Genomic DNA, 25,179 nt, shown 5'->3' with positions numbered 1-25,179 from the left:
CACCTACCTTCAAGTAGCACATGCTTTGTTCTGCATGTCCTCAGTTTTTAAAGATGCGAGGAAGCAGTTTTTATGAAGTCTCTCTCGTGCACATTTGCTCTGTTGTAGGCACCATCTTGGTGAAATGCAGGCTACGTTTATAGTCTACAACGTGAAACTATTGCACATTTTGACTTCTCTCATGGTAACTCAATGGTTGCCAGTTTAGAATTCCATCAGTTGTTTGCATTTTGACTTTTTCTGACGTTTTATTTGGTGGAGACAAGACTTTCCACTAGAGCAGATTTGAGCCACTTTTTCTACATCTACAAAACCATCTCTGATCGGTAGATTTTATTTTTGTAAGTAATTGTTTTGCATTGTAAACATTTATTTTGATTGTTGGAAATCATTCACTTTAGTCCAGTTATTCACTTAAATGCTAAACAGTGACCTCAGCTGATACGGTTGTATATTCTGGGGGAGTGGCAGGACTTACAACTGCTCATACTTAATTTACCAATGTCGTTATTCCAGTCACTAGCAGCCATGTCCCTCTCGTAAATTATACAAGTTACCAGTAAAGCGCCTAGGGGCATATTAACAAGGGCCGGCGATAAATATCGCAAAGGGCGCTCAGCGCTTGCATATTTATCGCCAGCTAACTCTGGAATATAACGCCCGGTTAGCGCGTGATCAACAACGCGCATCACGAGGCAATAAAAATTCCAGAGATAGTGTGGATATCGCAGTTTTCCATGGTGGAAAACGGCGATATCCTAGATGATAGGGACTGTGGTTTTAGCCACAGAATCCACCCCCCATGTTAAATATGCCTTAGTCAGGAATTTAACTGACGTTAAATTCCTGCGTTAAGGCATACTTAACGCGATTTAAGTAATCGCTACCCTTCCTTGTTAATATCGTGGAGTTACCTTCACGATATTTTCCCTGGTGGTTTCACAGTCACGCCTACTTTGCCTTTCATTAGCGATGCAAACTTAGGCATGCTGGAAACGGGCGCTAAGTCAGCAAAACACGCGATAGCGTGTCTTTGCTGATAAGGCGATAAAATTATCCCCGCTTTTCGTCCGAAAACGGCCGCAAAAGCGGCGCTAATTTTGTAGCGCCGGCTTAATAAGCCCCCTAGATTGTTAGCTGTCCGCATTTCTATAGCGCTTTTACCATTCATATGCCACTGTAACACTTTCTAAAGCTGGACAACCGTCTGTCGTTTCCATCGATCAGCGGTGTGCTATTTGGTTGTGTATAGTTATTAGGCGTTTCTTACTTCATTTGAGCTATTTCTATAGTGCCAGCACGCAGGTTTCTGGTAGCGGCACTTTAAAGCCTGTAAAAGAAGAAACGATCAAACTAAGAGAATTCGTTAAACCGAAACATTTGCAGCAAGTGGAACGTGAGTAAAAGCTGCCAGCTATGAGCATAAAGCAGTGCTTGCATATGGAAGTTGGCAGTTGTAAGAATAGCTAATTTCTTGACACATTTTTTTCTTCTTTTTGCCGCATTCGGTACCAGTATTGTCAGGGCACAAGTCCTAAAACAAGCATTAAAAATGCAATGGGTCTTGCCTTTTATTAAGTTAAAGCCATTTGCTTTGCTAATGGTGTTGTATAGCAAAGCAAATGGCTTTAACTTAATAAAATGCGAAACCTATTGCATTTTCAATGCTATAGTCCTTAACATCCTAGTGCAAAAGTACGCAATTCTGGACACAAGCTCCATACCGTGTGTACGTACCTCTGAGAAATATTTATTGTAGAAAATCACATATTATTGTGCTTATATCTTGATTGCAATAATATTGTGTGACCAGCCAAAACTTCTTTGAAATGGAAACGACATGTGCACAATAACAACTAAAAATAAACACACACAGAACGCGTTGTAAACAAATAAAGCTACATTGTACATGGCTAAAACACCTCCCTTTACATGTACGTACGAAATAAAGTAACAGCTAGCACGTTGTAAAGCAAAACACCTACCTTTGCATGTACGTACGAAATAAATTAACAGTAGCACGAGGTAAAGCTAAATTATACTTAAATATTACCCAATTGGAAGTTGGTGCATAAATGAATTAAAAAGAAGCTTACCTTTTGTTTCTATGTATGTGCACATAAGTAAATGTTCTGGAACTCAAAAAGAAAGCGTGCAAGTAGCACCAAAAAATACCGGACGTCTGGGCAAGCTGCATACCGCGGGTCAACAAATAATTGCACAGCTTGGTTCAAAACACCTACCTTTACATGTACGTCCAAAATAAAGTAACAGTAGCGCGAGGTGAAGCTAAATATTATAACTTGAATATTACCCAATAGGAAGTTAGTGCAGAAATGAAAAATAAGCTTACCTTCGTTTCTATCCATGCGCAGATAAGCGAATGTTCTGGAACAAGAGGCCAAAAGACACAATAGACAAAAGACAGTGAGGTGCAATGAGCACGTGGGCATTTCCGAGCGTGTGCACAGTGAGGGGGTACAAGCCGTGAGGACAGTGGGCATGCGGCCGTGGGAGCTGGGAGAGGGCGCGACAGCATAGCCAGAGACCGGATGCTAGTATAGGCAGTGTGAACATAAGAAGCAAAGTCGACCATTATAAGCACGCGGAAAGCCGATATCTCCCCGCAGCTTAAAAAGACACAGATCCCTTTTATTCCACATTCCCAGGCTTAAAGAAACTCCCATGTCAAGCTGCAACTCAAACAGAGTGCGCACGAGGTGACAAAGAAGCGCGTTCCAAGCCGACGGAACAAGTAACCTGATGCTGGGATGCAGCCAGCCCACCACCTGGCGCACCGCGCGCGCCAATGCTCTGCTAATTAAAACAAGCGCGGCCGTAATCGATTCAACATGTGCATACATACTATTGTGACCGTTTCAGAGGCGCTATATACACTAGTAACTAAGGGGCATATTATCAAGGACAGCGTTAAAATTATCGCCGGTTTAGCAGCAGAAAACTGCCGCTAAGGCGGCGATAATGGGCTTGATAATAAGCCCTGGAGAATTCCAATAGAAGCCCATGCTGACACCAGAACATGGGCTTCTATTGGAATTCTCAAGGGCATATTATCAAGCCCATTATCGCTGCTTCAGCAGCAGTTTTCTGCCGCTAAAGCGGCGATAATTTTTAACGCTGTCCTTGATAATATGCCTCTCTATTACTACGAAGACCTAGGTTTCCGAAGGTTTAAAGGCCATACAAATTGGTTCAAACCTTATAGGTATTTTGTACTCCCCTTAATTTGAAAGATTTTTTGGGTAGTTACCAACTAGTTAGCCACCTTCACTTTTAAAAAAAACGGTAAAAGATTTTACTCCAAGCAGTCTCCCAAATGATCGTCAAGGTGTCTAAACTCATGTATAGTACACCAGGAGTTTCTCAATTCAATTACCTCGTGAGAGAAACGTGAATAAATACATAAATGTAAAAAATGTGAAAGAGACGTGATGGCACCTCACGTGCGCAACCCCAATTGAGCCTGCTGGCTGGTACTCGTCAGCTCTGCCCACTCTTCTCATCATCGGTAGCCATCACGCTTCAAAGTAATAAACGAGGTGTCCACAAAATAAAACCAACGAAAAATTCGTAGGAAAGTGATGCGACTTATTAGTGAAGAATAAAAAGTGAAAAAGGTACACCCTCTATAGGTTCAAACTTTATTCCGCCTTAGGAGTGCACCTACTTCAATGCTTAAAAGGTTGCAGAATATGCATACCGTTCTTATATGCCAACATGTTTCATCGCCTGGAGTCTTTCTGGCGATTTCGTCAGGGCAACAACAGTCGCTTGGCACACGATAGGGACACTTCTTAGAGTCACATTCGGAGACTGCCAAAAGTAAAAATGAACAAACACACACAACACTTTACCATTATGTTCACCCTTTATTTCTAGATCAACATGATCTCTCTCTGTTGGATCCATAGAAAATTACTAAATTACCCTCGTGGAGCCATGGCCTCGCGTACCAGCTCAATCAATGAGGTCACCATTAGGCTCCTTGTGTGAGTCCTCGTGGTTAGTGCAGCATTCAACCGTAATGCCAATCTGTCGACAACATAAAAACACTCAAAGTCTTCTTCTATAGAGACTCTAATTGTCAATTTCGGTACCACAATCATAGCCAATGTCATACTACTACGGCAAACCCCTTGTTGTTCCTAGTGTCGTTTTTTCTCTCCATACTTATCACTACTCTGCTTAGGATGCTCTTATTCAGCCTGTTATGTGAACACCCTCGTGAATATAATGCTCATATGTCTTTGCGCATTCAGAAACGCCATATTGGACTACTCGTATACCCTCTGATATGCAATCACCCTCGTTTCACCGGCAGTATGAAGCGCTGGTTTTTTATATATATATACACACACACGTGCCTAGGGAGAGAATGGTTCCTGCCCCGGTCTCTCGAGTTGTTAAGGGACAGCTACCTAACATCCAAATCGGACACACCTGTATCATGCTGGCCCCCTCTCCTCACAAACAACACCTCCTTACCACCCAAAGCCTCACGGAGCTCCTTCTCTCCGCCGGTCACCGGTGTTGTGTTTCCGCGGCTTATTTATAATCCCGTCCTCCTCAACGCGGGGCCAGTATGGGCGCCATTTTGGATTGGGGAGGTTCGTGTGTGTCTAGGGTTGGGTATTCAGCGCCGTAAGCCTCGAAATTAGTTTAATTTATTCTGAAGTGGTGTCTTTCTTATATAACGAGATCTTGAACCTAAGTCTGAGGTGACCTGGTGTGTATATTGGTGGTTCTAAGTAGGGTATTGCCCACAAAGACAAATAAAAAAACCTCCTTTGGGAATATTTTGCACTATCTTAGACTACGCAGGAGTCAACGACTCTGGTGGATCAATGTAGTCATACCCAGGGTATCCCAACAAGACCTAAGACGTTAGATAGACCTCGACATAAGTCCATTGGTAATTCCTGAGTATTCATGTGGTTGATGTATTGTTGTCTATCACTGTTTTTCAGTATTACCCGGCCTCCCCAACAGGGCCAAACAGAGGTTCAAGGATTAAGGGATGGTGGGGCGAACATTACTCGCTGATCTAGATGTTTCTATTTTTTAAGTATTCAGTATCTCGCCCTCCCCCATTCGATTTGGTCGTTCAATCCCCCTCGGTCGGACTTCTCCTGGAAAATCCATCTTGCTTCTTTTGAAGCCAAAATTTCTTCCACATTTTGGGGAGAGCCCATCATTCTCTCCAAGACCACCCACGTGAATGTGTGCTTGGTATTGTGACAGTGTTGTACAAATTTCGTCGTCAACTTGCCTGCTCTAATATTGCTTAGGTGTTCTTGCATTCTGATTTTCACCTTCCTCGTTGTTAGTCCTATGTATTGAAGGTTACATTGGCACGTTAGTCTGTAAACCACATTGGCAGTATTACAATTGCTAAAATACTTCAAATGCCAAATTTTTCCTGGATTCAGGACTACACTTTGGGTTTTCTTCGTTAATCCGCACACTGAACAAGACCCACACAGGTGATGACCAGGGGGAATGGACGACTCTGTGAACTTCTGTTCCACTTTAACCCGTGAATGCACAAGTTTGTCACCCAGGTTACTAGATCTTTTAAAAGCGAACCTGGGAGGGGGCATACTGAAATCCTCAGTTGACAACAACGCCCATTGTTTACGAATGGACTGTCGGATCTTCGTGGCTAACGGGTCGAATGTCATGACAACCGGAAGGCAGTCCTCTTTCGTTTTTTCATTCTTCTGGAGCAAAACACTCCGCGGGGTGTTCATTGCTCTTTTTCTAGCCTGTCTGATGGTTTTGCGTGGGTATTGTCTCATCTCAAGTTTGGCACATAGGTTTTCTGACTGGTCCAAAAATGTTGTCGTCGAAGAACAGTTCCTGCGGTACCGAAGAAACTGACCGACAGGAAGGTTGTCCCTGAGTGCTCTAGGGTGATACGAATTGTAGGACAAGAGGGAGTTTTTATCTGTTGGTTTTTGGTGTACTTTGGAACATAACCTGCCCCCTTCTGCATAAATGTCTAGGTCCAGATATACTGCTGTGTGGTTGCTATAGTTCCATGTGAACCTCAGACTAGCATCCTGATGGTTGAGCCAATTCAGAAATTGTAATAAACCATCAGCTAGACCTGACCAGACGCAGAGCACGTCGTATAACACTCATGTTGTTAAATTTAAAGGTTGTGTTTTGCTGTTCCAACAGAGAAATGTCTTGCAGTACTTTATTCTCAAAGACCGTGACCTCAGGGCCTACCGTTGTATTAGATGGACAAAAATTGGATGGTTTCCTAAGTGTGGTGTTAAACACGGTTAATGGATCCTGTGGTTTATTGGCGAAGAATTTCTTTAATTTTATTCTTCGCATCGTTTCATGGAGTTCAATCCTGCATTTAAAGGGGTCATGTGTGGGGGTGGGGACAAACCCTAACCCTTTATTCAACACCCTTTCCTCATTGATGGTAAGTTCATGATCAGATAGGTTCACCACTATGTTGTTCTTAATCATAACTGGTTCCGTCCGCGGCTCCGTGTTACTCTCGGGGAGTGGGTTTGCCATTGTTGGTTTTGGTTTTGGTTGCCCCTGCCTCGACCCCTGCCACGCGGACCTCCCCCTCTGTTGCCCCTGTGGCTCTGTCCTAAAAAAGACCGAAGAAGAGCTCCTAGGTCTTCGTTGTTCGTCTCCTGTTCGTTGAATCTTACTCTAGGAGGGTTTGACTGTGGGCCTAGCTCTTCCTCTTCGCTGGAGGTGTTATCGAATGTCCAATTATTGGGTGCACGTTTGGTCTGTTGCCTACCACCCCTACCTCTACCTCCTCTAAATGGATGTTCAACTATTGAGTCGTAATATTTATCCTCCACATAGGGGAAAGCCCATTCGTGGGAAAAACGATCAAGATTTCTTTTTAGCCCTTTGATCTTTTGATTGATCATATAATTTTTGTAGTCGCTCAGGTCTTCCTGGATCCTTCGGAGCTGTTCCTTGGTATCAACCAGGGTAGTATCCCTCCTTATACTCTCCTCTAAATCAACAATTTCCTTAAGTAGATCTTCACTTAATCTCTTTGCAGTATTGATTATAAGGATTAGCCAATCTCGTGTACATTTATTGGCTATATAGCTCCAATCTAGTCTGAATGTTTTATCTTCCAGAAAGATCTTGGGTTCAATCCTTACTAAGAGGCTCGCTGGGGCTGCTCCTGCTCTTAAATATTCTGTCATCAATGCCCCATGAAGGGCTATCCTGACTTGCTTTTTCTTAGTTGTGCTGAGTCTTTCCCACTCTTCCCTTGCTGATGTAACATTAAGTAGGGGGGCATCAGGGAACAGTGACGGACCCGATAGGATTGCTGCTATTTGTTCATCCGTGAATGCAAGGCAATTCCTGTCCATTTGTGGGATGGAAGTCAAATCACTAGAGTATGTGTTGATGTGTGTTCCACAGGGGAACTCGGAAGGGGATGGGAACAGTGTAATGTGTGTGTCTCTCTAAAAGACGAGATTTTCTCAACAAATTCTAAAAATGCTCTCACGGCTGATCCGCCGTTCACAACGTGTATACAGTAAGGAGCTGTAGAGGGAAAAAACCCAGGTCGCCCTCCACTCAGACAATCTATTACTACGAAGACCTAGGTTTCCGAAGGTTTAAAGGCCATACAAATTGGTTCAAACCTTATAGGTATTTTGTACTCCCCTTAATTTGAAAGATTTTTTGGGTAGTTACCAACTAGTTAGCCACCTTCACTTTTAAAAAAAACGGTAAAAGATTTTACTCCAAGCAGTCTCCCAAATGATCGTCAAGGTGTCTAAACTCATGTATAGTACACCAGGAGTTTCTCAATTCAATTACCTCGTGAGAGAAACGTGAATAAATACATAAATGTGAAAAAATGTGAAAGAGACGTGATGGCACCTCACGTGCGCAACCCCAATTGAGCCTGCTGGCTGGTACTCGTCAGCTCTGCCCACTCTTCTCATCATCGGTAGCCATCACGCTCCAAAGTAATAAACGAGGTGTCCACAAAATAAAACCAACGAAAAATTCGTAGGAAAGTGATGCGACTTATTAGTGAAGAATAAAAAGTGAAAAAGGTACACCCTCTATAGGTTCAAACTTTATTCCGCCTTAGGAGTGCACCTACTTCAATGCTTAAAATGTTGCAGAATATGCATACCGTTCTTATATGCCAACATGTTTCATCGCCTGGAGTCTTTCTGGCGATTTCGTCAGGGCAACAGCAGTCGCTTGGCACACGATAGGGACACTTCTTAGAGTCACATTCGGAGACTGCCAAAAGTAAAAATGAACAAACACACACAACACTTTACCATTATGTTCACCCTTTATTTCTAGATCAACATGATCTCTCTCTGTTGGATCCATAGAAAATTACTAAATTACCCTCGTGGAGCCATGGCCTCGCGTACCAGCTCAATCAATGAGGTCACCATTAGGCTCCTTGTGTGAGTCCTCGTGGTTAGTGCAGCATTCAACCGTAATGCCAATCTGTCGACAACATAAAAACACTCAAAGTCTTCTTCTATAGAGACTCTAATTGTCAATTTCGGTACCACAATCATAGCTAATGTCATACTACTACGGCAAACCCCTTGTTGTTCCTAGTGTCGTTTTTTCTCTCCATACTTATCACTACTCTGCTTAGGATGCTCTTATTCAGCCTGTTATGTGAACACCCTCGTGAATATAATGCTCATATGTCTTTGCGCATTCAGAAACGCCATATTGGACTACTCGTATACCCTCTGATATGCAATCACCCTCGTTTCACCGGCAGTATGAAGCGCTGGTTTTTTATATATACATACACACACACGTGCCTAGGGAGAGAATGGTTCCTGCCCCGGTCTCTCGAGTTGTTAAGGGACAGCTACCTAACATCCAAATCGGACACACCTGTATCATGCTGGCCCCCTCTCCTCACATACAACACCTCCTTACCACCCAAAGCCTCACGGAGCTCCTTCTCTCCGCCGGTCACCGGTGTTGTGTTTCCGCGGCTTATTGATAATATGCCCCCAAGTAACTAAGCGGGGTTTACCTGCTCTCCGGGGCTCCTGTCTGGTAAAGTGTTGACTAAGGGCACCAGAAACCATGGATAGGTGTAATCGCCAACAGTGGCTGCACACAAGAATCAGACCCTCGAAAATGACAACTCAGAGCTATACGAATCACTGCAAATGACAAGGTAGCGCTATACCAATCACGGCCTGCCACCTTTCTGCTGTGAGTCACCTAGGCATCAATTATATAGCGGGAGTGTTTGCTCACCCTTCGGTCTAATGCTCACTCGTCTTTTCTTTTTTTAATGTTCCCTTTTCTGTTTTCTTCCTTAAAACCCCTATCCTGTGCATGCACAGGAGGACCACGGCAGAGTGCACAATCCGCAAAAGACACAGCCGACGCACTGCCTTCTGTGCACTGGTACTGAACCGGACCAGTTCATAGTATCCAAGAAGAATGTTGAACAAGCAGAGAGGGTTAATGCACCCGCTCCAGAAGACTGTGTGCTACGCCCTGCTTCTGATCAGGGCGGGGCAGACTCAAACTTTCATCCTTCGGAGGTCCATGAAACGACTGTTCACGTGCTACAGCACAAATATTGCATGCCTCGCAGAGCGAGCCACGCATGCGCACTGTTGCTAGGCTCGACCTTAAAAAGTGTTTTAGTGCAATAAAATATTTGCCAAAGATCACACAATTTAAGCAGGGATGCCGTGATTTGTCCAGGTTTTCTGGTTTCACTTTGTACAAATAAGCCAGTAAATAGGTATATATTTGTTTTATGTTAAAACTTAGTTTTTTCCTTTTAGTGCATTTTCTGCATATTTTAAATAGTGATTTACATGAGCACCAGTTACATTACATAAGGTCACATGAATTGTTTATAGTAGGAGAGAGATTAAGTGACGGTCTGGAATCGCAGGATGTCGAACCGATGCCGAGACTGAACCCGATTCCCCAGTTCCACATTCTACACCTCTGACCATTAAGCCATATTCTGGGCCGAGGGAAGGTAGGCAGGCAGAAATCACATGAAAGCTCAGGTCGTTAGGGGCTCGAGGTTCCAATAGATCCTGGAGCTGTGCCAGAGCCTGGCTTCAGGCTCGAGCCTGGCTCGAGCTTTCAGTGGCTCGCCCAACTCTAGGTAGACGACCATCAGGAGAGCTGTATTCTTAGTACCAGAATAGCAGGGGGGTGATTCATTTCAGGAGGGTGAAGGGACACTCTCCCTCCACTCCCCCATTCACCATTCTCTCGCGGTGTTATCAGGTAATGAAAGGCTTTAGCAGCTGAACGGTGATTCGGAAGAGCAGTCGTCGGCAACGGCGTCGAGGAAGGCTCCGAAGAAGGCAAACGATCCAGACGAAACCGGGATGGATCTCCAGACGGCCCCGGGAACTGCCATGAAGGAGCCATCGGCAAGAAGGGCATAAAAGGAGCTTGAGCATACTGCTGCGGCACTCCCAAAGTGTATGCCATAGGACCCACGGGACCAGATGGTGCACCGGATGGGAAGGCAGCCCTTTGAAAAATCCCATACATTGCATTAAGGAAATGCGTTGAATCTGCACCCGGAGTCGGGAACTGCGGGTATGAGTTTGACCCTGGATCCGGTCGAGGAGTACCAGGAACCGGAGCCGAAGTATTATTCTCTACTGGCGCCGCAGGTTCAGCTGGCACTGGAGAAGGCTCTTGCTCCTGATCGGCGTCGGAAGCTGGAGACTCCACTGGCGCCGGTGACTGCGCCGGTGACTGCGCCGGTGTCCGCTTCGGCGACCGTGACTTCTCTGGAGACATACGAGAAGGAGATGGAGATACAACTTCCTTGCTTCGATGCCGAGGCGACGGCGACCTTGAAGCCTTACTCCTCGACAATCGGAGCCGAGAGCTATGCTTCCTCTTCTTATGATGTTTCTTCGACTTCGAAGAGTGTGAAGTCGACGACTCCGGTCTCGACTTCTCCCTTTTCCTACCTCTTCTTTCCTTCTTCACCTTGGCCATGAAGAGTTTCGCCTCCCTCTACTTCAGGGCCTTGGGGTTCATTTTTCGGCAGCAGGAGCAGTCATCCACATCATGGTCTGAAGAAAGGCACCACAAACAATCTTCGTGGGGGTCAGTCATGGACATGTGGCCCCCACATTCCCTACAAGGTTTAAAACCTGATTTTCTTGTCGAAGACATAGCTTATCCAGAAACAGTAACCCACTACAAGACTACAAAGTAGCAGGAGAGTGCTGGCAAACCGTTATGCGTCGACGGCGCGGAAAAAAGGGAACTGACGTCATCACGCCGACGTGGCTCTCTTATGGCTCCGATGACGTCAGACGGAGCCGCGAGCGGAGCCGATGTATTATGACGTCCACGTCGGCGTAGAGAGCTGGGGAAAAAGTTCAGTGGAATGCTGGCACTGGGGATATTCACATGGTGAGGAATCCACTAGCAGATGTATCCATCAGAACGGTGATTCGGAAGAGCAGTTGTCGCATTACGGGGCATATTATCAAGGACAGCGTTAAAATTATCGCCGCTTTAGCGGCAGAAAACTGCAGCTAAAGCGGCGATAATGGGCTTGATAATATGCCCTGGAGAATTCCAATAGAAGCCCATGTTCACACCAGAACATGGACTTCTATTGCAATTCTCCAGGGCATATTATCAAGGCCATTATCGCCACGTTAGCGGCAGTTTTCTGCCGCTAAACCGGCGATAATTTTTAACGCCGTCCTTGATAATATGCCGGTACGTCCGTTATTATAACAGACACTGAAATCCGCTTTGCCAGTGCTCATGAGTCACGTCCGGCACTTAGCGAAGGAGCGATTAATCTGCAGAGCCGCCACAGCCTTCTTTGTTGTTTTCATGCAAATTGTGAAGGGGGAACGGAGAAATCAGGCCGTGTGTTTTCTATGGGTGCTGCATGTGAGGCACGCATAAAAAAGGCGCGAGGACCCCAGGGGTGTTAGAAGCGACGTACAGCTATCAATTAAAAAAAAAATAGGCGAGCTGCAAAAATACTTGTATTTCACACGCAAGCACACACGACATCAAACCTCATTAAAGCTGAAATGGGGGGGGGGGAAATCAGCTTCAAGCTCCTATTTACAGCAGAAAAAAGCACGGTCCCGTAAGTGAAAGAGGACCGCGCTGCAGCCGGAGCATGGGGATCTCTCGTCTTTATCGGGCCATGTGTTTAAACACATGGCCCCATAAAGATAAGAAAGTGCTTCATGACAGCCTTGAAGCAGGCGACCCAGTCCGGATTGCAAGCCAAAGGGCGGCAACCAAAAACCCTCATTTCCAATGGCAGGCCACCGTTTAGCATAAACGGTAACGCCGGCCAATGGAAATGAGGGGCGGGGCTTCAAGCACTCTACTGAAACTCCTCATTAGCAATAAATCTCGCCGAGCAAGCTGCACATGTGCGCAGCAACGCTAGGCAAGACCTAAAAAGATGTGGGGGGACTAACCTATTTAATCAGAATGCAAGTGGCATCACGGTGCGTGACATCACGGCGCATGACATCACGGGAAGTGGTATGATAAGACGTGACATCAGATCTTAAGCCCTCACATATATGCTTAACATGTCTATCATGAGTACATTTCGAGTATACAGGGAAACCCTCCTGATTTTGTCAGAAGATTCACACTTTTGTAAGCTACACATAAAACAATGTTGCCTTTTGTCTGTGTAAAAGTCCTCTACCCACAGTGCTTTACAAGAAAAAATAGTGGTACTTAAATTATTTCACAGCCTTCTCAGAGGTAGTAAGCACTATATAAGTTACATTTAGTTTGTGTAAATACAAGGAAAGACTGACACATCTGACATTCTTACAGTGCATGCACATCTCCTAACCAGGGGACGAACAAAGTGAAAAGCTGCCTCTAAGTATGTGTGAAGCGCTAACAAGGTGCAAGCCTTTGTCTCCCCTCTGCTGCATTTTCTAGGTGTGATGCTCCTGACTGCTGCCAGCCAGGAGACTTCAACAAAAGGATGGCCTGATGACCCCTCAGATTCGGCCTTTGTTATGGGCCCAGCAGGAGTCTCAAGTAAGAAAGCCCTGTTCCCGCCTGCACCTGGTTGTCGATCCTAAGCAGACAAAACATGCAGGAGCTGCTGAATGTGTCCCGGTGTTTGCAAATTACACCGGGACGAATTCAGCATATTTTTCAGTGGGGACGAACTTCTTGGCAGGGTGGAAGCCGTCCACCCTGTGGAAAGAGTGGGTGGATGCCATCCACCCGTGTGTACCCCCGACTCGTGCCCTGAGTATTGTATAGAAGACACAGCAGGCAGCTTCTAGTTCAGCAGCGCCTCAAATAACCGTAAGACCATGTCAAATAGGACAAAAACTGGAAAATGTCACTTTGTGTGCGGCCTCAAAATCCTTGACCAGGAGCTGAGTGTATCCACTTACATTCAACATTTTTGGGATCTAACATCAAGATTTGCACTTGTATGGTAAAGGAGAGGCGAGGGGACTGTATTGTCTTAGCCGAAGTCATCCCCATTGATGCAGGGTGGGGTCCTACCAACCATTTCAAGCCTCATCCTTACATGTGCATAGTAACAGCCTAGCTCTGATATTGTTTTATTACTCACCTGGGGCGCCCCCAGAAACACTCAGCAGAGTGAACTGTCTGGGGCAATGCGTGCAAATTCTACGCTCGAAACAGCACCTCCTGTGGGGGGGAGGGGGAAGCAGACCACAAACCAGTGACTGTGTAAAAGGTCGCTTTATTGAAACAGGTGCACAATCACATTATAAATCCTCGGCCAACGCCTTACAAAACTAACCCTCACTAAATAGCTGAGTACCTGACCCTTAACCCCACCCGCCCCTAAATTTCCATGAACCCACCCCACCCGTACATTGCAACATTACAAACAATACACTGCATCAAACTTCCCCCCATAAATTCAACCCCTCCGTTAAACAATCTCCCCTGCCTGCTCCTTACAACTGTCAATCCCCGAACATGTGTAACCAAACTAGGAATTAACCTGCCTACCCTTTCCCTGTTGCTAAACCAAAACCAACCATAACCAAAAACCTCTGTCAACCCAGGCAAAACTTTCAATAACCCCCGCACGGCACCTGTTCCAAGCGACTGTACATAGCCAGTCCCTGGCTCACCTGTCCCAACCAAAGCCACCTGTAAGCAAAAATTAATAAGTGAGAGGTTAAAACCTGAAAAATGGAAAAAAACGGGGAGGGGGGGGGGGGGAAATACTCAGCCTAAGCTCCCAGCCACCAGGTCACCAAACCTCAAATGGTGGCTGGTAGCAGGAGCCCAACTTATTTATCAGTGGGCTACAAAAACATATAGCCCAACTCAAAATGGCTGGCTTGCAGCCTGCTTTCCCCCTCCCCCCGCCCCTCCCAAACTGCCCCGGGGAGGACCTCCCTGCGGTCGGCTACCCCCCCCCCAGTCCCCCTTGGGAGGGAGGGGTGGGGGGGGGGCAGAGGAGCAGACCACAAATCAGTGACTATGTGTAAAAGGCCGCTTTATTGAAACAGGTGCACAATCACATTATAAATCCTCGGCCAACGCCTTACAAAACTAAACCTCACTAAATAACTGAGTACCTGACCCTTAACCCCGACCCTACATTTCCATGAACCCGCCCCCACCCGTACATTCCAAACAATACAATGCATCAAACTTCCCCCCCATAAATTCAACCCCTCCGTTAAACAATCTCCCCTGCCTGCTCCTTACAACTGTCAATCACCGAACATGTGTAACCAAACTAGAAATTAACCTGCCTACCCCTTCCCTGTCGCTAAACCAAAACCAACCAGAACCAAAAACCTCTGTCAACCCTGGCAAAACTTCCAATAACCCCCACCACCCAGAAAGAAGGGGAGGGGAGAGAGAAACTACCCCCGCCCCCCCAACAGTCAATCCACTGACCCTCTAAGAGGAAGGATTCTAGACCTTCAAACAGCTTGACAACACCTCCCTGTTCGACAATAGATAAAGGTCCATGCCAAGTCTGGACAGTTGTTCTCCGTCGTCTCTAAAAAACTCCACTGCCTCAAAGCGTTTATCCCTATGTGGCCAGCCAGTGGATCCAAGACACTTTCACTGTGTAAGCGTCTCATGAAATACTGCCCGCGGTGATAGCCAAAAATGCCCCAGCACGCCCCCCTCTCTCTCTCCTTACTACTCCAAGGGGTCCTCCTCCAGTCCAATGCTCGCCTGCTGCCGCCGTGTAGATCAACTGCTTCGCAGTGCGGCAGTAGTGTTTTTATTTGCATGCCGTGACCGGATTAACTTCTGGTCACGTGGCATGCGTAGTGACGTAAATCGGCCACAATCTCCGTCACCAGAACAAGGCGTCCCGTAGTCAGGGAAACAAGCCTTTTTTTTTTTGCATCTTTTATATAGCGCGAACTCGACCCGAAGGTATTGGAGCGCTGTACATGAGCACCGTATTTACATTACAGATTCAGGCACGGGGAGATTAAGTGATTTGCCCAGAATCACAGGATGTGGACGCGACCCCGAGACTCGAACCCTGATTTCCATCACCAAAGTCGGCAGTCTAGCCGACGGACCACATCCTTCCGTGGGGCGGCGGAGATAGCGTGCGACATCAGTATCGTCGTCAATCCAAACCTCTGTCTGGGGAAAGAAGTATTTTCCCCAGACAGAAAGGCTTTAGCAGCTGAACGGTGATTCGGAAGAGCAGTCGTCGGCAACAGCGTCGAGGAAGGCTCCGAAGAAGGCAAACGATCCAGACGAAACCGGGATGGATCTCCAGACAGCCCCGGGAACTGCCATGAAGGAGCCATCGGCAAGAAGGGCATAAAAGGAGCTTGAGCATACTGCTGCGGCACTCCCAAAGTGTATGCCATAGGACCCACGGGACCAGATGGTGCACCGGATGGGAAGGCAGCCCTTTGAAAAATCCCATACATTGCATTAAGGAAATGCGTTGAATCTGCACCCGGAGTCGGGAACTGCGGGTATGAGTTTGACCCTGGATCCGGTCGAGGAGTACCAGGAACCGGAGCCGAAGTATTATTCTCTACTGGCGCCGCAGGTTCAGCTGGCACTGGAGAAGGCTCTTGCTCCTGATCGGCGTCGGAAGCTGGAGACTCCACTGGCGCCGGTGACTGCGCCGGTGACTGCGCCGGTGTCCGCTTCGGCGACCGTGACTTCTCTGGAGACATACGAGAAGGAGATGGAGATACAACTTCCTTGCTTCGATGCCGAGGCGACGGCGACCTCGAAGCCTTACTCCTCGACAATCGGAGCCGAGAGCTATGCTTCCTCTTCTTATGATGTTTCTTCGACTTCGAAGAGTGTGAAGTCGACGACTCCGGTCTCGACTTCTCCCTTTTCCTACCTCTTCTTTCCTTCTTCACCTTGGCCATGAAGAGTTTCGCCTCCCTCTACTTCAGGGCCTTGGGGTTCATTTTTCGGCAGCAGGAGCAGTCATCCACATCATGGTCTGAAGAAAGGCACCACAAACAATCTTCGTGGGGGTCAGTCATGGACATGTGGCCCCCACATTCCCTACAAGGTTTAAAACCTGATTTTCTTGTCGAAGACATAGCTTATCCAGAAACAGTAACCCACTACAAGACTACAAAGTAGCAGGAGAGTGCTGGCAAACCGTTATGCGTCGACGGCGCGGAAAAAAGGGAACTGACGTCATCACGCCGACGTGGCTCTCTTATGGCTCCGATGACGTCAGACGGAGCCGCGAGCGGAGCCGATGTATTATGACGTCCACGTCGGCGTAGAGAGCTGGGGAAAAAGTTCAGTGGAATGCTGGCACTGGGGATATTCACATGGTGAGGAATCCACTAGCAGATGTATCCATCAGAACGGTGATTCGGAAGAGCAGTTGTCGCATTACGGGGCATATTATCAAGGACAGCGTTAAAATTATCGCCGCTTTAGCGGCAGAAAACTGCAGCTAAAGCGGCGATAATGGGCTTGATAATATGCCCTGGAGAATTCCAATAGAAGCCCATGTTCACACCAGAACATGGACTTCTATTGCAATTCTCCAGGGCATATTATCAAGGCCATTATCGCCACGTTAGCGGCAGTTTTCTGCCGCTAAACCGGCGATAATTTTTAACGCCGTCCTTGATAATATGCCGGTACGTCCGTTATTATAACAGACACTGAAATCCGCTTTGCCAGTGCTCATGAGTCACGTCCGGCACTTAGCGAAGGAGCGATTAATCTGCAGAGCCGCCACAGCCTTCTTTGTTGTTTTCATGCAAATTGTGAAGGGGGAACGGAGAAATCAGGCCGTGTGTTTTCTATGGGTGCTGCATGTGAGGCACGCATAAAAAAGGCGCGAGGACCCCAGGGGTGTTAGAAGCGACGTACAGCTATCAATTAAAAAAAAAATAGGCGAGCTGCAAAAATACTTGTATTTCACACGCAAGCACACACGACATCAAACCTCATTAAAGCTGAAATGGGGGGGGGGGGAAATCAGCTTCAAGCTCCTATTTACAGCAGAAAAAAGCACGGTCCCGAAAGTGAAAGAGGACCGCGCTGCAGCCGGAGCATGGGGATCTCTCGTCTTTATCGGGCCATGTGTTTAAACACATGGCCCCATAAAGATAAGAAAGTGCTTCATGACAGCCTTGAAGCAGGCGACCCAGTCCGGATTGCAAGCCAAAGGGCGGCAACCAAAAACCCTCATTTCCAATGGCAGGCCACCGTTTAGCATAAACGGTAACGCCGGCCAATGGAAATGAGGGGCGGGGCTTCAAGCACTCTACTGAAACTCCTCATTAGCAATAAATCTCGCCGAGCAAGCTGCACATGTGCGCAGCAACGCTAGGCAAGACCTAAAAAGATGTGGGGGGACTAACCTATTTAATCAGAATGCAAGTGGCATCACGGTGCGTGACATCACGGCGCATGACATCACGGGAAGTGGTATGATAAGACGTGACATCAGATCTTAAGCCCTCACATATATGCTTAACATGTCTATCATGAGTACATTTCGAGTATACAGGGAAACCCTCCTGATTTTGTCAGAAGATTCACACTTTTGTAAGCTACACATAAAACAATGTTGCCTTTTGTCTGTGTAAAAGTCCTCTACCCACAGTGCTTTACAAGAAAAAATAGTGGTACTTAAATTATTTCACAGCCTTCTCAGAGGTAGTAAGCACTATATAAGTTACATTTAGTTTGTGTAAATACAAGGAAAGACTGACACATCTGACATTCTTACAGTGCATGCACATCTCCTAACCAGGGGACGAACAAAGTGAAAAGCTGCCTCTAAGTATGTGTGAAGCGCTAACAAGGTGCAAGCCTTTGTCTCCCCTCTGCTGCATTTTCTAGGTGTGATGCTCCTGACTGCTGCCAGCCAGGAGACTTCAACAAAAGGATGGCCTGATGACCCCTCAGATTCGGCCTTTGTTATGGGCCCAGCAGGAGTCTCAAGTAAGAAAGCCCTGTTCCCGCCTGCACCTGGTTGTCGATCCTAAGCAGACAAAACATGCAGGAGCTGCTGAATGTGTCCCGGTGTTTGCAAATTACACCGGGACGAATTCAGCATATTTTTCAGTGGGGACGAACTTCTTGGCAGGGTGGAAGCCGTCCACCCTGTGGAAAGAGTGGGTGGATGCCATCCACCCGTGTGTACCCCCGACTCGTGCCCTGAGTATTGTATAGAAGACACAGCAGGCAGCTTCTAGTTCAGCAGCGCCTCAAATAACCGTAAGACCATGTCAAATAGGACAAAAACTGGAAAATGTCACTTTGTGTGCGGCCTCAAAATCCTTGACCAGGAGCTGAGTGTATCCACTTACATTCAACATTTTTGGGATCTAACATCAAGATTTGCACTTGTATGGTAAAGGAGAGGCGAGGGGACTGTATTGTCTTAGCCGAAGTCATCCCCATTGATGCAGGGTGGGGTCCTACCAACCATTTCAAGCCTCATCCTTACATGTGCATAGTAACAGCCTAGCTCTGATATTGTTTTATTACTCACCTGGGGCGCCCCCAGAAACACTCAGCAGAGTGAACTGTCTGGGGCAATGCGTGCAAATTCTACGCTCGAAACAGCACCTCCTGTGGGGGGGAGGGGGAAGCAGACCACAAACCAGTGACTGTGTAAAAGGTCGCTTTATTGAAACAGGTGCACAATCACATTATAAATCCTCGGCCAACGCCTTACAAAACTAACCCTCACTAAATAGCTGAGTACCTGACCCTTAATCCCACCCGCCCCTAAATTTCCATGAACCCACCCCACCCGTACATTGCAACATTACAAACAATACACTGCATCAAACTTCCCCCCATAAATTCAACCCCTCCGTTAAACAATCTCCCCTGCCTGCTCCTTACAACTGTCAATCCCCGAACATGTGTAACCAAACTAGGAATTAACCTGCCTACCCTTTCCCTGTTGCTAAACCAAAACCAACCATAACCAAAAACCTCTGTCAACCCAGGCAAAACTTTCAATAACCCCCGCACGGCACCTGTTCCAAGCGACTGTACATAGCCAGTCCCTGGCTCACCTGTCCCAACCAAAGCCACCTGTAAGCAAAAATTAATAAGTGAGAGGTTAAAACCTGAAAAATGGAAAAAAACGGGGAGGGGGGGGGGGGGGAATACTCAGCCTAAGCTCCCAGCCACCAGGTCACCAAACCTCAAATGGTGGCTGGTAGCAGGAGCCCAACTTATTTATCAGTGGGCTACAAAAACATATAGCCCAACTCAAAATGGCTGGCTTGCAGCCTGCTTTCCCCCTCCCCCCGCCCCTCCCAAACTGCCCCGGGGAGGACCTCCCTGCGGTCGGCTACCCCCCCCCCAGTCCCCCTTGGGAGGGAGGGGTGGGGGGGGGGCAGAGGAGCAGACCACAAATCAGTGACTATGTGTAAAAGGCCGCTTTATTGAAACAGGTGCACAATCACATTATAAATCCTCGGCCAACGCCTTACAAAACTAAACCTCACTAAATAACTGAGTACCTGACCCTTAACCCCGACCCTACATTTCCATGAACCCGCCCCCACCCGTACATTCCAAACAATACAATGCATCAAACTTCCCCCCCATAAATTCAACCCCTCCGTTAAACAATCTCCCCTGCCTGCTCCTTACAACTGTCAATCACCGAACATGTGTAACCAAACTAGAAATTAACCTGCCTACCCCTTCCCTGTCGCTAAACCAAAACCAACCAGAACCAAAAACCTCTGTCAACCCTGGCAAAACTTCCAATAACCCCCACCACCCAGAAAGAAGGGGAGGGGAGAGAGAAACTACCCCCGCCCCCCCAACAGTCAATCCACTGACCCTCTAAGAGGAAGGATTCTAGACCTTCAAACAGCTTGACAACACCTCCCTGTTCGACAATAGATAAAGGTCCATGCCAAGTCTGGACAGTTGTTCTCCGTCGTCTCTAAAAAACTCCACTGCCTCAAAGCGTTTATCCCTATGTGGCCAGCCAGTGGATCCAAGACACTTTCACTGTGTAAGCGTCTCATGAAATACTGCCCGCGGTGATAGCCAAAAATGCCCCAGCACGCCCCCCTCTCTCTCTCCTTACTACTCCAAGGGGTCCTCCTCCAGTCCAATGCTCGCCTGCTCGCCTGCTCGCCTGCTGCCGCCGTGTAGATCAACTGCTTCGCAGTGCGGCAGTAGTGTTTTTATTTGCATGCCGTGACCGGATTAACTTCTGGTCACGTGGCATGCGTAGTGACGTAAATCGGCCACAATCTCCGTCACCAGAACAAGGCGTCCCGTAGTCAGGGAAACAAGCCTTTTTTTTTTTGCATCTTTTATATAGCGCGAACTCGACCCGAAGGTATTGGAGCGCTGTACATGAGCACCGTATTTACATTACAGATTCAGGCACGGGGAGATTAAGTGATTTGCCCAGAATCACAGGATGTGGACGCGACCCCGAGACTCGAACCCTGATTTCCATCACCAAAGTCGGCAGTCTAGCCGACGGACCACATCCTTCCGTGGGGCGGCGGAGATAGCGTGCGACATCAGTATCGTCGTCAATCCAAACCTCTGTCTGGGGAAAGAAGTATTTTCCCCAGACAGAAAGGCTTTAGCAGCTGAACGGTGATTCGGAAGAGCAGTCGTCGGCAACGGCGTCGAGGAAGGCTCCGAAGAAGGCAAACGATCCAGACGAAACCGGGATGGATCTCCAGACAGCCCCGGGAACTGCCATGAAGGAGCCATCGGCAAGAAGGGCATAAAAGGAGCTTGAGCATACTGCTGCGGCACTCCCAAAGTGTATGCCATAGGACCCACGGGACCAGATGGTGCACCGGATGGGAAGGCAGCCCTTTGAAAAATCCCATACATTGCATTAAGGAAATGCGTTGAATCTGCACCCGGAGTCGGGAACTGCGGGTATGAGTTTGACCCTGGATCCGGTCGAGGAGTACCAGGAACCGGAGCCGAAGTATTATTCTCTACTGGCGCCGCAGGTTCAGCTGGCACTGGAGAAGGCTCTTGCTCCTGATCGGCGTCGGAAGCTGGAGACTCCACTGGCGCCGGTGACTGCGCCGGTGACTGCGCCGGTGTCCGCTTCGGCGACCGTGACTTCTCTGGAGACATACGAGAAGGAGATGGAGATACAACTTCCTTGCTTCGATGCCGAGGCGACGGCGACCTCGAAGCCTTACTCCTCGACAATCGGAGCCGAGAGCTATGCTTCCTCTTCTTATGATGTTTCTTCGACTTCGAAGAGTGTGAAGTCGACGACTCCGGTCTCGACTTCTCCCTTTTCCTACCTCTTCTTTCCTTCTTCACCTTGGCCATGAAGAGTTTCGCCTCCCTCTACTTCAGGGCCTTGGGGTTCATTTTTCGGCAGCAGGAGCAGTCATCCACATCATGGTCTGAAGAAAGGCACCACAAACAATCTTCGTGGGGGTCAGTCATGGACATGTGGCCCCCACATTCCCTACAAGGTTTAAAACCTGATTTTCTTGTCGAAGACATAGCTTATCCAGAAACAGTAACCCACTACAAGACTACAAAGTAGCAGGAGAGTGCTGGCAAACCGTTATGCGTCGACGGCGCGGAAAAAAGGGAACTGACGTCATCACGCCGACGTGGCTCTCTTATGGCTCCGATGACGTCAGACGGAGCCGCGAGCGGAGCCGATGTATTATGACGTCCACGTCGGCGTAGAGAGCTGGGGAAAAAGTTCAGTGGAATGCTGGCACTGGGGATATTCACATGGTGAGGAATCCACTAGCAGATGTATCCATCAGAACGGTGATTCGGAAGAGCAGTTGTCGCATTACGGGGCATATTATCAAGGACAGCGTTAAAATTATCGCCGCTTTAGCGGCAGAAAACTGCAGCTAAAGCGGCGATAATGGGCTTGATAATATGCCCTGGAGAATTCCAATAGAAGCCCATGTTCACACCAGAACATGGACTTCTATTGCAATTCTCCAGGGCATATTATCAAGGCCATTATCGCCACGTTAGCGGCAGTTTTCTGCCGCTAAACCGGCGATAATTTTTAACGCCGTCCTTGATAATATGCCGGTACGTCCGTTATTATAACAGACACTGAAATCCGCTTTGCCAGTGCTCATGAGTCACGTCCGGCACTTAGCGAAGGAGCGATTAATCTGCAGAGCCGCCACAGCCTTCTTTGTTGTTTTCATGCAAATTGTGAAGGGGGAACGGAGAAATCAGGCCGTGTGTTTTCTATGGGTGCTGCATGTGAGGCACGCATAAAAAAGGCGCGAGGACCCCAGGGGTGTTAGAAGCGACGTACAGCTATCAATTAAAAAAAAAATAGGCGAGCTGCAAAAATACTTGTATTTCACACGCAAGCACACACGACATCAAACCTCATTAAAGCTGAAATGGGGGGGGGGAAATCAGCTTCAAGCTCCTATTTACAGCAGAAAAAAGCACGGTCCCGAAAGTGAAAGAGGACCGCGCTGCAGCCGGAGCATGGAGATCTCTCGTCTTTATCGGGCCATGTGTTTAAACACATGGCCCCATAAAGATAAGAAAGTGCTTCATGACAGCCTTGAAGCAGGCGACCCAGTCCGGATTGCAAGCCAAAGGGCGGCAACCAAAAACCCTCATTTCCAATGGCAGGCCACCGTTTAGCATAAACGGTAACGCCGGCCAATGGAAATGAGGGGCGGGGCTTCAAGCACTCTACTGAAACTCCTCATTAGCAATAAATCTCGCCGAGCAATCTGCACATGTGCGCAGCAACGCTAGGCAAGACCTAAAAAGATGTGGGGGGACTAACCTATTTAATCAGAATGCAAGTGGCATCACGGTGCGTGACATCACGGCGCATGACATCACGGGAAGTGGTATGATAAGACGTGACATCAGATCTTAAGCCCTCACATATATGCTTAACATGTCTATCATGAGTACATTTCGAGTATACAGGGAAACCCTCCTGATTTTGTCAGAAGATTCACACTTTTGTAAGCTACACATAAAACAATGTTGCCTTTTGTCTGTGTAAAAGTCCTCTACCCACAGTGCTTTACAAGAAAAAATAGTGGTACTTAAATTATTTCACAGCCTTCTCAGAGGTAGTAAGCACTATATAAGTTACATTTAGTTTGTGTAAATACAAGGAAAGACTGACACATCTGACATTCTTACAGTGCATGCACATCTCCTAACCAGGGGACGAACAAAGTGAAAAGCTGCCTCTAAGTATGTGTGAAGCGCTAACAAGGTGCAAGCCTTTGTCTCCCCTCTGCTGCATTTTCTAGGTGTGATGCTCCTGACTGCTGCCAGCCAGGAGACTTCAACAAAAGGATGGCTTGATGACCCCTCAGATTCGGCCTTTGTTATGGGCCCAGCAGGAGTCTCAAGTAAGAAAGCCCTGTTCCCGCCTGCACCTGGTTGTCGATCCTAAGCAGACAAAACATGCAGGAGCTGCTGAATGTGTCCCGGTGTTTGCAAATTACACCGGGACGAATTCAGCATATTTTTCAGTGGGGACGAACTTCTTGGCAGGGTGGAAGCCGTCCACCCTGTGGAAAGAGTGGGTGGATGCCATCCACCCGTGTGTACCCCCGACTCGTGCCCTGAGTATTGTATAGAAGACACAGCAGGCAGCTTCTAGTTCAGCAGCGCCTCAAATAACCGTAAGACCATGTCAAATAGGACAAAAACTGGAAAATGTCACTTTGTGTGCGGCCTCAAAATCCTTGACCAGGAGCTGAGTGTATCCACTTACATTCAACATTTTTGGGATCTAACATCAAGATTTGCACTTGTATGGTAAAGGAGAGGCGAGGGGACTGTATTGTCTTAGCCGAAGTCATCCCCATTGATGCAGGGTGGGGTCCTACCAACCATTTCAAGCCTCATCCTTACATGTGCATAGTAACAGCCTAGCTCTGATATTGTTTTATTACTCACCTGGGGCGCCCCCAGAAACACTCAGCAGAGTGAACTGTCTGGGGCAATGCGTGCAAATTCTACGCTCGAAACAGCACCTCCTGTGGGGGCGAGGGGGAAGCAGACCACAAACCAGTGACTGTGTAAAAGGTCGCTTTATTGAAACAGGTGCACAATCACATTATAAATCCTCGGCCAACGCCTTACAAAACTAACCCTCACTAAATAGCTGAGTACCTGACCCTTAACCCCACCCGCCCCTAAATTTCCATGAACCCACCCCACCCGTACATTGCAACATTACAAACAATACACTGCATCAAACTTCCCCCCATAAATTCAACCCCTCCGTTAAACAATCTCCCCTGCCTGCTCCTTACAACTGTCAATCCCCGAACATGTGTAACCAAACTAGGAATTAACCTGCCTACCCTTTCCCTGTTGCTAAACCAAAACCAACCATAACCAAAAACCTCTGTCAACCCAGGCAAAACTTTCAATAACCCCCGCACGGCACCTGTTCCAAGCGACTGTACATAGCCAGTCCCTGGCTCACCTGTCCCAACCAAAGCCACCTGTAAGCAAAAATTAATAAGTGAGAGGTTAAAACCTGAAAAATGGAAAAAAACGGGGAGGGGGGGGGGGAAATACTCAGCCTAAGCTCCCAGCCACCAGGTCACCAAACCTCAAATGGTGGCTGGTAGCAGGAGCCCAACTTATTTATCAGTGGGCTACAAAAACATATAGCCCAACTCAAAATGGCTGGCTTGCAGCCTG

General features: G+C 47.5%; 1 protein-coding gene across 2 annotated transcripts in view; it reads right to left on the bottom strand.

Moving 5' to 3' along the window:
- Positions 1 to 2,629, bottom strand: part of LOC146801628 (uncharacterized) — a 161,287-nt gene extending 158,658 nt beyond the window's left edge. For both annotated transcript variants that reach the window (XM_085621098.1, XM_085621097.1), the window contains exon 1: positions 2,354 to 2,629. The gene's annotated coding sequence lies outside the window, so the exon portion shown is untranslated. The remainder of the gene's footprint in view (positions 1 to 2,353) is intronic.
- Positions 2,630 to 25,179: the final 22,550 nt, after the last annotated feature.

This window comes from Triturus cristatus, chromosome 8 (assembly GCF_964204655.1).
Source record: "Triturus cristatus chromosome 8, aTriCri1.1, whole genome shotgun sequence".
Taxonomy (NCBI): domain Eukaryota; kingdom Metazoa; phylum Chordata; class Amphibia; order Caudata; family Salamandridae; genus Triturus; species Triturus cristatus.
The sequence above is the reverse complement of the archived record's forward strand: the minus strand, read 5'-3'. Positions and strand labels throughout refer to the sequence as shown.